At 37.9% G+C, this 10,974-nt stretch overlaps 1 pseudogene; it reads right to left on the bottom strand.

Annotated features, from left to right (window-relative positions):
- Positions 1 to 3,615: 3,615 nt before the first annotated feature.
- Positions 3,616 to 4,873, bottom strand: LOC101039926 (septin-7 pseudogene; annotated as a pseudogene).
- Between the last annotated feature and the right edge of the window lie 6,101 nt (positions 4,874 to 10,974).

Here is a 10,974-nt window from a genome sequence, read left to right as displayed (position 1 = left end):
GGGATAACACCGGGAGAAATGCCTGATGTAGGTGATGGGGGTGGGCGGATGGAGACAGCAAACCACCATGGCATGTATGTACCTATGCAACAATCCTGCAGAATGCAGGATGTACACATGTACACCAGAGCCCAAAATACTATTTAAAAAAGTACTGGAAGCAACCCCCCCAGAAAAAAAAGAAGAAAGAAAATGTGGCACATATACACTGTGGATTACTATGCAGCCATAAAAAAGAATGAGTTCATGTCCTTTGCAGGGACATGCATAAAGCTGGAAACCATCATTCTCAGCAAACTGATACAAGAACAGAAAACCAAATACCGCATGTTCTCACTCATAAGTGGGTGTTGAGCAATGAGAACACAGGGAGGGGAACATCACACACCAGGGCCTGTCAGGTGGGGGAGCTGGGGGAGGGATAGCAGGGGGTGGGCAGATAGGGGAGGGATAGCATTAGGAGAAATACCTAATGTAGATGACGGGGTGATGGATGCAGCAAACCACCATGGCACATGTATACCTATGTAACAAACCTGCACATTCTGCACATGTATCCCAGAACTTAGCCATAAAAAAAAAAAATCTGCAGGCATCACATCACACAACTTCAAACTGTACTACAAGGCTGTATTTGCCAGAACAGCATGGTACTGGTATAAAAATGGCACATAGATCAGTGAAACAGAATAGAGAACCCAAAAATAAAGCCAAATAGTTACAACCAACTGATCTTTGATAAAGCAAAGAAAAGCATAAATTGGGGAAAAGATACCCTATTCAAAATATAGTGCCAGAATAATTGGCAAGCCACATGTAGAAGAATGAAATCGGATCCTCATCTCTTATCATATACAAAAATCAACTCAAAATGGATCCAAGACTTAAATCTAAGACCTAAAATCATAAAAATTCTAGAAGATAACATCAGAAAAACTCTCCTTGACATTGGCTTAGGCAAAGAGCTCATGATCAAAACCCCAAAGCAAATGGAACAAAAACAAAGATAAATAGATAGGACCTAATTAAACTAAAAAGCTTCTGCACAACAACAACAAATCAGCAGAGTAAACAGACAACACACAGAGTGGGAGAAAATATTTACAAACTATGCATCTGACAAAGGACTAATGTCTAGAATCTACAAGGAACTCATACAAATCAACAAGAAAAAAACAAATAATACCATCAAAAAGTAGGCTAAGGAAATGAATAGACAATTCTCAAAAGAAGATATACAAATGGCCAACAAACATATGAAAAAATGCTCAACATCAGTAATTATCAGAGAAATGCAAATTAAAACCACAATGTGATACCACCTTACTCCTACAAGAATGGCCATAATTAGAAAATCAAAAAATAATAGACGCTGGTGTGGAGATGGTGAAAGGGAACCCTTTTACACTGCTGGTGAGAAGAACGTAAACTAATACAACCACTATGGAAAACAGTGTGGAGATTCCTTAAATAATTAAAATTAGAACTACCATTTGATCCACCAATCCTACTACTGACTATCTATCCAGAGGAAAATAAGTCATTATAGGAAAAAACACTTGCACACACGTTTATAGCAGCACAATTCACAATTGCAAAAATATGGAATCAGCCCAAATGCCCAATGACTGGGTAAAGAATATGTTCCATATTCTTTACGTAAAGAATATGTTACATATATATGCATATAACTCATCCATATAAAGGAACAAAATAATCGCATTCACAGCAACTCGGATGGAGTTGGAGACCATTATTTTAAGTGAAGTAACATAGGAATGGATAACCAAACGTCATATGTTGTCACTTATAAGTGGGAGCTAAGCTACAAGGACACAAAGACATAAGAGTGATATAATGGAATTTGGGGACTCTGGGGGAAGGGTGAGAAGGAGGTGAGGGATAAAAGACTACACATGGGGTACAGTGTACACTACTTGGGTGACAGATACACCAAAATCTCAGAAATTACCACTAAAGAACTTATCCATGTAACCAAATACCCAAAAACGATTGTTCCCCAAAAACTATTGAAATAAAAAATAATTAATTTTGAAAAATTTAAAAAAGAATTAAGAATAAAACATTGGACAGAGGTTAAGGTCCTCCTAAGATACTCTCACCCAGATCAATATATTCACTATGGAATACACAGAGGAAGAAGAAAGAAAAAGGGAGGAAAGAATATTTGGAGAAATTATGGCCCAAACTTCCCAAATTTATGAACAACATTAATCTATCCATTCAGGAAGTTCAACAAACTCTAAGTGGGATAAATTCAAAGAGATATCACTAAGACACATAATAATCAAACTGTGGAAAACCAAAGACAAGGAGAAAATCTTGAAAGCAGCAAGAAAGAGAGAAGAAACTTACCATGTACAGGGATTTTCAGTAACATGAACAGTTGGTTTCTCATTGCAAACCATTGAGATCAGAAGATTGTAGGATGATGTGACATAAAACAAATTGATGAATATATTGTTTTTCTGTTGAGTAATTTGTGAATGTTTTCTTAAATATTTGGTAATATTTGCTAATAAATCCATCTGGATATGGAGTTTTTGTGGGAATAAACATCTAATTCAATTTGATTGATATTTGGGGAATTATTTGGCTATTTCTTCTTGAATCATTTTTGTTAAGTTACATGATACGATAAATTTTCCATTTCATCTAAATTTTTTTGTCATATCTAGTTCATAATATCTTCATATTATCTTAAAAATCTATAAGATCCATAGTTATCCTTTCTTTTATTATTGATATTGGTTATTTGTTACTTCATTCTTTTTTACTTAATCAATCTCGGCTAGAGTTTGCTGGTTTTATTAGTCTTTACAAAAAAACCAAATTTGTTCTTCATTGATTATATTCTGCTTACTCAGTTTTGCTCTTAGCTTTCTATTTTCCAGCCTTTTTATGACATCTTGAGACGCATGTTTAGCTTATTTAATTTTTGAAAACCTCCCAGAGTCCTTTTATTTTGGAATATTCTGTAAACAATCAAACCACCAGAAGATGATTTTACAACAGTAAAATGTTCTCTTGCATTAAACTGAAGATACCTGTTTAATTTTTTTAAAAAATGTAGGAAAGGTACTTAGAGCTGTTACTTTCTAAGTACATAACACCCTAGACAATTCAAGGCATCTTAATCTCCATCAACAACAACAACAACAAAATAATTTTTGTCATGCTGTTAAATCCATAATTATGGATAAAGCTGGTGCAAATTGGTCAAATGGATTCAACAAACACTGATGTCCAAGCTGGCCTATTGGCAACTAATATGTAACTGGTGGTCAATAGAGAGTTTAAAAGATCTTCCGTTTTGCCGGGCGTGGTGGCTCAAGCCTGTAATCCCAGCACTTTGGGAGGCCGAGGCGGGTGGATCACGAGGTCGAGAGATCGAGACCAACCTGGTCAACATGGTGAAACCCCGTCTCTACTAAAAATACAAAAAATTAGCTGGGCATGGTGGTGCGTGCCTATAATCCCAGCTACTCAGGAGGCTGAGGCAGGAGAATTGCCTGAACCCAGGAGGCGGAGGTTGCGGTGAGCCGAGATCGCGCCATTGCACTCCAGCCTGGGTAACAAGAGCGAAACTCTGTCTCAAAAAAAAAAAAAAAAAAAAAAAAAAAAGATCTTCCGTTTCTTCTTGTTCTTTTCCGAGGTCCTCAAAGAGTTCTGTTGTTCTAAAATGTTATTCAGCTTCCCAGTTTACTTTCTCATCCTCAAACTGATGACGTTTTTCCTCTAATTCTTTGTGCTTTGTGTCCAAATTCTTTTCCATTTGCTCATGGTGCCGCTGGAGCTCGGCTTCAGAGTCCTTCACTTTTTAAACTTCTTTGACCTTCATCTCAAACACCTGCTCCATCTACATCTCCATTTTCTTCATTTTAGCTTCGTGGCTCCCTTCTTCCATCTTCCTTTTGTGCCAGAGGGCTCTTAGTCAGCTGCCCTTTATTCTTGTTATCATCTCCATTGTAAGTCACAGCTGCCAAGTTTTTGCCTCTGTGGTTCTCACAGTGAACATAATTAGCAACATCTTTCAAGTGTGTGTTCTGACCAACATATTTCTTAGAGTTGTAAAATTAGAATGTTCACCATTTTCAACTTCAGCAGCACCCGAAGAATACTGCCTTCCTCAGACCCTTTTGCCATTAACTTCAATGATAGCATTACTACCTACCACAGCAAGTAAACCGTCCTTTATCTTTTTAACAAGTTTATTTTCTTCTTCATCATCTGTTTCTGGAAATTCATGTATTTTAATTTTATGTTCCTGGATTTCTTTCGTTATCCGTTTTTTAAACTGATGGCATTCCTCTGGTGTGAGTGTGTCTGCTTTGGCAGTAAGTGGGATGACATTCACTTTTTCTTGCAGATGCTTCATAAACTCAATATCCAATGGTTTCAGTCCATGTTCTGAAGGAGCAATGAAGTATAAACAACACTGCACCCTGTTATCAGGCATCGGACGTCTGTTCACTCTCAATTCTGCATTTAGGTAGTCGTCAAATTTGCTATCAATGTAGTCAATAACAGGCTGCCAGCAATTACAATTATCCACTGCTTCTCCGAATCCCAGGGTATCAAGTATTGTGAGCAGCAACTGAACACCACCTTCTTTGATTAAAACTTTGGATTGTTCAACCTGTACAGTCTTTTTTATTCTATGAAAAGGAACTGGATACTCCGGAGAATACAAATCTGTCAGGAATAATGAGTTGGTTAATGTCAACTTTCCCAATCCACACTCACCCACTACCATAAACGAGAATTCAAACCCTCTATTCACTGATTTTCTGTATACTTGATTTGGGAGATTGGCAAATCCCACAGAGCCTTCAGGGTTCTTCTGTCGAGCTACTTTGTAAAGAACACATTTCCATCATTCTAGTGTTCCAGATTTCCATGGTGCTGCTGTTGACGCACCTCAGTAGCGGATCTCACACTGACTGACAAACCCTACCCCAAAGTTCTGGGTGTGAGTGAATTTATTCATCCATTGTTGAGTCAAGGTCTGCCGGCAGACCCCTGCAGGTGGTGACCCCGACACACAGCTAATAAAAAATTTTGTTTAGAGATGGGATCTTGCCATGTTGCCCAGGCTAGTCTTGAACTCCTAGCCTCAAGCAATCCTCCCACCTCAACCTCCCAAAGTGCTGGGATTACTGCACCTGGCCAAGAAGTGTTTTTTAAACTTCCATCGTGGCTGTCAATTTCTCTTGGATCCTTTGTCAATTTTTGTGTTACATAAAATTTAAAGTTGTATTGTCAATGCAATAGAATTTAGAGTCCAGAAATAAACCCATACACCTATGGTCAATTTTCAGCAAAAAGATCAAGATAATTCAATAGGAGAAATAATAGTCTTTTCAACAAATGGTGCTGGGATAACTAGATATCCTCACGCAAAAACAAAAGTAAAGTTGAGTTCTTACCTCACACCATGCAAAAAAATGAACTCAAACTGGATCAAAGACATAAACGTAAGGGATAAAATTAAAAGATTCTTAGAAAGAAATATAGAGATTGATCTTCATCACCTTGGATTTGACAAAGAATTCTTAGATATGCCACTAAAAGCACAAGCAACCAAAGGAAAAAAAAAAATAGATACCTGAGGCTTCATCAAAATGTAAATCGTTTGTGTATCAAAAGACAAAATCAAGAAAGAGAAAAGACAGCCCACAGAATGGGAAAAACTTTTACCAAATCATATATTTGATAAGGGACTTGCATCTAGAATGTATAAAGAATATTTACAACTCAATAATGAAAAAATACGTCAATTTAAAAATGAGCAAAGGCTCTGAATAGTCATTTCTCTAAGAAAGATATATAGCCAATAAGAACATGAAATGAAAAGATACTCACAATCATTAATCATCAGGAAAATGCAAATCAAAACCACAATGAAGCTTGGGTGCAGTGGCGCATGCCTGTAATCCCAGCACTTTGGAAGGCTGAGGTGAGTGAATTACCTGAGGTCAAGAGTTCAAGACCAGCCTGGCCAACATGGTGAAACCCCGTCTCTACTAAAAATACAAAAATCAGCTGAGCCTGATGGCAGGCAGCTGTAATCCCAGCTACTCAGGGGACTAAGGCAGAAGAATCACTTGAACCCAGGAGGCAGAGCCTCCCAAAGTGCTAGGATTTTAGGCATGAGCCACCACACCCAGCCCAGAACTTCTCTTTTATTTCTAATTTGCTGGGAAGCTTTTATGTTTGTTTGTTTTGTTTCATACTGAATATATTTAGAATTTTGTCCACTGCTTTTTACACATCTGTTGAGATTATCATGAGGTTTTTCATCTTTAGTCTGACATTATGGTGAGTTACATTGATTGATTTTCCAAATGTTGAAAGTTGAATAAAATATTTCAAATGTTGAATCAATTCCTTGGATGAACTCCACTGAGTAATGTTGTATTAACCTTTTTATATATTTACTAGATGCAATTTGCTTTGTTATTGAGGATTTCTGCATCTATGTTCATGACTGATATGGATTTGTGATTTTCCTTTTGTGTACTGTTTTTGTCTGGTTTGACTGTTAGGATAAGGTTGTTGTCATGAAATTAATTCATTTCAACAGTGAAGACATTTGGCCTAACAATTTTCTTTGTGGGAAGGTTTTTAATTATAAGTTCAATTTTAAAAGTTAGATATAGGGCTATTTAGATTATCTGTTTCTTCTTGAGGGAACTTTGGTAGTTTATGTCTGTCAAGGAATTTGTCTATTTCATATAAATTCTCAAATTTGCTGGAATTATTTAATAAGTTGTTTATAATATTCTATGATCCTCTCCACCTTTTTTTTGAGACAAGGTCTTACTTTCTCACCCAGGCTGGAGTACAGTGGTGTGATCTGAGCTCACTGTAGCTTCAACCTCCTAGTCTCAAGTGATCCTTCCACTTTAGCCTTTCAAGTAGCTGGGACTACAGGCTCAGTCCACTACAGCTGGCTTTATTTTTTTTTCCACAGAGATAGGGTTTTGCCTATTGCTTAGTCTGATCTAGGATCTCCGGGCATGAGCAATCCACCCACCTTGGCATCCCAAAATGATGGGACTCCAGGTGTAAGCCACCATGCCTGGCCCTATTATCCTTTTAACATCTGTGGAAATTGTAGTAATATCACTCTTCTCATTCTTGTTATTGGCAATTTGTCTTCCTTTTTTTTTTTTAACTCATCAGTATTGCTAAAGGCTTATCAATTTTATTGACCTTCTCAAAGAACGAGCTTTTGTTTTTATTGCTTTTCTCCATTGTTTTTTCACTTTCCGTTTTCAGAGGGTGTTGACTTCAATTTTCAAAGAAGTTCTAGTGGATAAAACACTATCAAACATCATTGCATGTTGCAAAAATATCTTTTGTGAAAGGAAATCAATTGATGTGACAAACTTCATTGTTGCCTTATTTTAAGAAATTGCCACATCTACCCTAAACTTCAGCAACAACTACCCTGAATCAGCAGCTATCAACATCAAGGCAAGACCCGCCATCATCAAATGATTACAACTCACTGAAGGGTCAGATGGTTGTTAGCCTTTTATTTTTAATAAAAGTCTGTACATTTTTTAGACATAATGCTATTGCACACCTAGTAGGCTACAGTATAGTGTATATATAACTTTTAAATGCACTGAGAAATGTAAAAATGTATGTGGCCTGCTTTATTGTGATACATGTTTTATTGCCTTTGTGTGGAAGTGAACCTGCAACATCTCTGAGGTATTCCTTTGTAGCTACTGCAGTGTTTTTTGTTTGTTTGTCTAGTGTTTACGTGGCAAGACTCTCTCCCTCCTTTTAACCCATCTATGTTTTTCTATTTAAACTTAGTTCTCATAGACAACATATAATTGGTTCTTGACTTTGTATCCATCTGGAAATTTCTGTCCTAATTGGTTCTTGACTTTGTATGCATCTGGAAATTTCTGTCTTTAGCTAGTGTGTTTAGACTATTCATTTAACCTTGTCATCTTCCTGTTCTTTTAGCCTAACAAGCCTATCAAAAGAAAATTCCAGTTTCTTGTGCTCTCAGCAGTCCCCTGTAAATGGTGAAATAACTCCCAAAGGAAAAAGAGATCCCAAACACTGGAATCATCTCTCTGAACCTTACCCTTTCTTGGATCCTAGCCTAATAATTATTCATTATGTTAATAGCTCCTTGATGCCTTTAAATAGATGCTTGTAAGTAGATGCATTTCTACCACTACCAGAAGTGGAAATTCCTTGAAACCTTTTCTATCTATTCTCACATATATAGACATAGCTATCTGCAGATAATTAGTAGATACATTGGGTACGGTGGCTCAGACTTGTAATCCCAGCACTTCGGGAGGCTGAGGTGAGTGGATGACCTGAGGTCAGGAGTTCGAGATCAGCCTGGCCAACATAGTGAAACCCCATGTTCATTAAAAATACAAAAATCCGCCAGGTATAGTGGCACATGCCTGTAATCCCAATCACTCAGGAGGCTGAGGCAGGAGAATTGCTTCAACCCAGGAGGTGGAGGCTGCAGTGAGCTGAGATCATGCCACTGCACTCCAGCCTGGGCAACAGAGTGAGACCCTGTCTCAGAAAAAAAAAAAAAAAAGATACAGATAATATTAGAGATCTATAGATAGCTATATAAGTATAAAAAATGGATTAAAAAGGTTTGGAAAACATCTACTTAAAGGCATCAAGGAGCAGTAACATAGTAAATAGATAGGTAAATAGATACTAGGTAGTATTATCTAGAGTGTATTTTGTTTTTTACATGAATAGTATCATAATATATACTCAGTGAATTTCTTTGTTTTCTCAACAATATGTGTTGCACTTCTAAAAAATTATAACACATAGATCTATCTCATTCCTTTACAAACTTTAGGACTGGCATGGTGGCTCATGCTTATAATTCCAGAACTTTGGGAGGCTGAGGCAGGAGGATGGCTTGAGCCCAGGAGTTTGGGACCAGCCTGAGCAACATGGTAAGACTGTCTGTACAAAGAAAAAAAACTCCAAACCAAACAAACAAAAATAACCAACAATGAAAAAAGCTAGGCATGGCAGCACACGTCTGTAGTCCCAGCTACTTGGCAGGTTGAGGTGGGAGGATTGCTTGAGCCCAGGAATTCAAGGCTGCAGTGAACTATGATTGTGTCAATGTACTTTAGCCTGGGTGACAGAGTCAGACCTCATGTCAAAAAAAAAAAAAGAAAGAGAGAGAGAGACAGAGAGAGAGAGAGAGAGAGAAGGAAAAAAGAAAGAAAGAAAAGAAAAGAAAAACCTAAAAGCACAACTTTACCCATCAAACTTACAGTCGTGAGTATCTCTGGTTTTTGATAGGGTTGGTGGTTAAAGTTTTTATATAGGTGAAAAGGACATTTTGGAGTAAGAACAGAACTTTGGGGAAAAGTACATCACTTTCCCAGACAATTTCTTCGGCATTTGGGGATTATTTTTCAACATGCTATGTTTATAGGAGATTCCCCGCCTGTGGCATTTCAAAAGATCCTACTGCTTCTCCATTTTTCCCAATAATGCATCAATATCATTGCCTAATCAATCCATAAAGTGCCCTCTGTTCGTGGGTAGCAATCCTTTCCTCTGAATACTAAGTCATTCTTTCCATCCTTTTCTCCTTTTTGCTTCTGTAGGTACACGTTGTACATTTTTGTGGAACCTGGAGTAACTGAAGTTAGAGTTTGTTTATTTTTTTATGTGAAGGAAGATAAAGTCCCTTAAATACCAAGTCCAAATAGCTACAAAGCAATCTTTTTATTTGCTCATTTACTCTCACATAGATCATTTGGCAGGGCCCTCTTAAAAGTCAGTAGACAGGAAAATATGCTGTCTTAAAATGTAATGAAAAACAGTGGGCTTCTAATTATTCTCTCAAGGCGATTCCTACCCTTTGCAATAAATTAAAGCAAGCTTAGCCACTGTTTTATGGATGGCATAAAAGTAAACAGGGACTAAGATAGCCGATGCTTGGGCTGGGCATGGTGGCTCATGCCTGTAATCCCAGCACTTTGGGAGGCTGAGGCAGGTGGATCACCTGGGGTTGGGAGTTTGAGACCAGCCTGACCAACATGGAGAAACCCCATCTCTACTGAAAATACAAAATTGCCCAGGCATGGTGGCACATGCCTGCTATCCCAGCTACTTGGGAGGCTGCAGCAGGAGAATCGCTTAGACTTGGGAGGTGGAGGTTGTAGTGAGCAGAGATTGTGCCACTGCACTCCAGCCTGGGCAACAAGAACGAAACTCCATCTCAAAAGTAAAATAATAATAATTTTTTAAAAGATAGCAGATGCCAGACCTAGCAATACAAGATGCAGCTAGTACAAGTCTCCCCAGAGCAGGAGAGACTTGTATAACACCCTTCTGCAGGGTTTAATCGGGCATTAAAAAGCCCAATTCAATCTCCAGTGGGGTCCTCAGGGCTATATACCCTGAAGTACCTCCCAGGTGCTCTGGTGGGCTTCTCTGGAGTCCAGCCTAGCTTCATCCCTAGGCTATGGCTGCCAACCTCCTTAAACCCGAATGTTCCTTGAGACTACTTCCCAACTTCTTATTTCAACATCACTTGTTTATTGCACAAAATGAATGAATGACAGCTAAGCAATTCGCTCTTGGTCATACTACTACTGAGTGGCAAACCCCACGTGTTTCCCTCTTAAGCATCTTGTTACCCACTGTAGGGAACAGAGGAGAAACACAAAATCTATTTATCTCCCTTCTTCATTACCTATCTGGGACCAAGTCAATTCTAGTCAAGTGCCTAGAAAATGGTCATGTGAATAGTTCTATAATGTGTATATCTTACATTTTATAAATTACTTAACCTAATTATTGTTAATTTGTTAACTCAGTAGTGAGTGGTTTTTAAACCTCCAGTGCATAATATTAAAAGAGGAAAATATTTTTATGCAATCTGATACATCTATCTTCAGACAGTAAACTGAGGTT

Source organism: Saimiri boliviensis, chromosome 9 (assembly GCF_048565385.1).
Source record: "Saimiri boliviensis isolate mSaiBol1 chromosome 9, mSaiBol1.pri, whole genome shotgun sequence".
Lineage (NCBI taxonomy): Eukaryota > Metazoa > Chordata > Mammalia > Primates > Cebidae > Saimiri > Saimiri boliviensis.
This window is presented reverse-complemented; position numbering and strand designations above follow the sequence as displayed.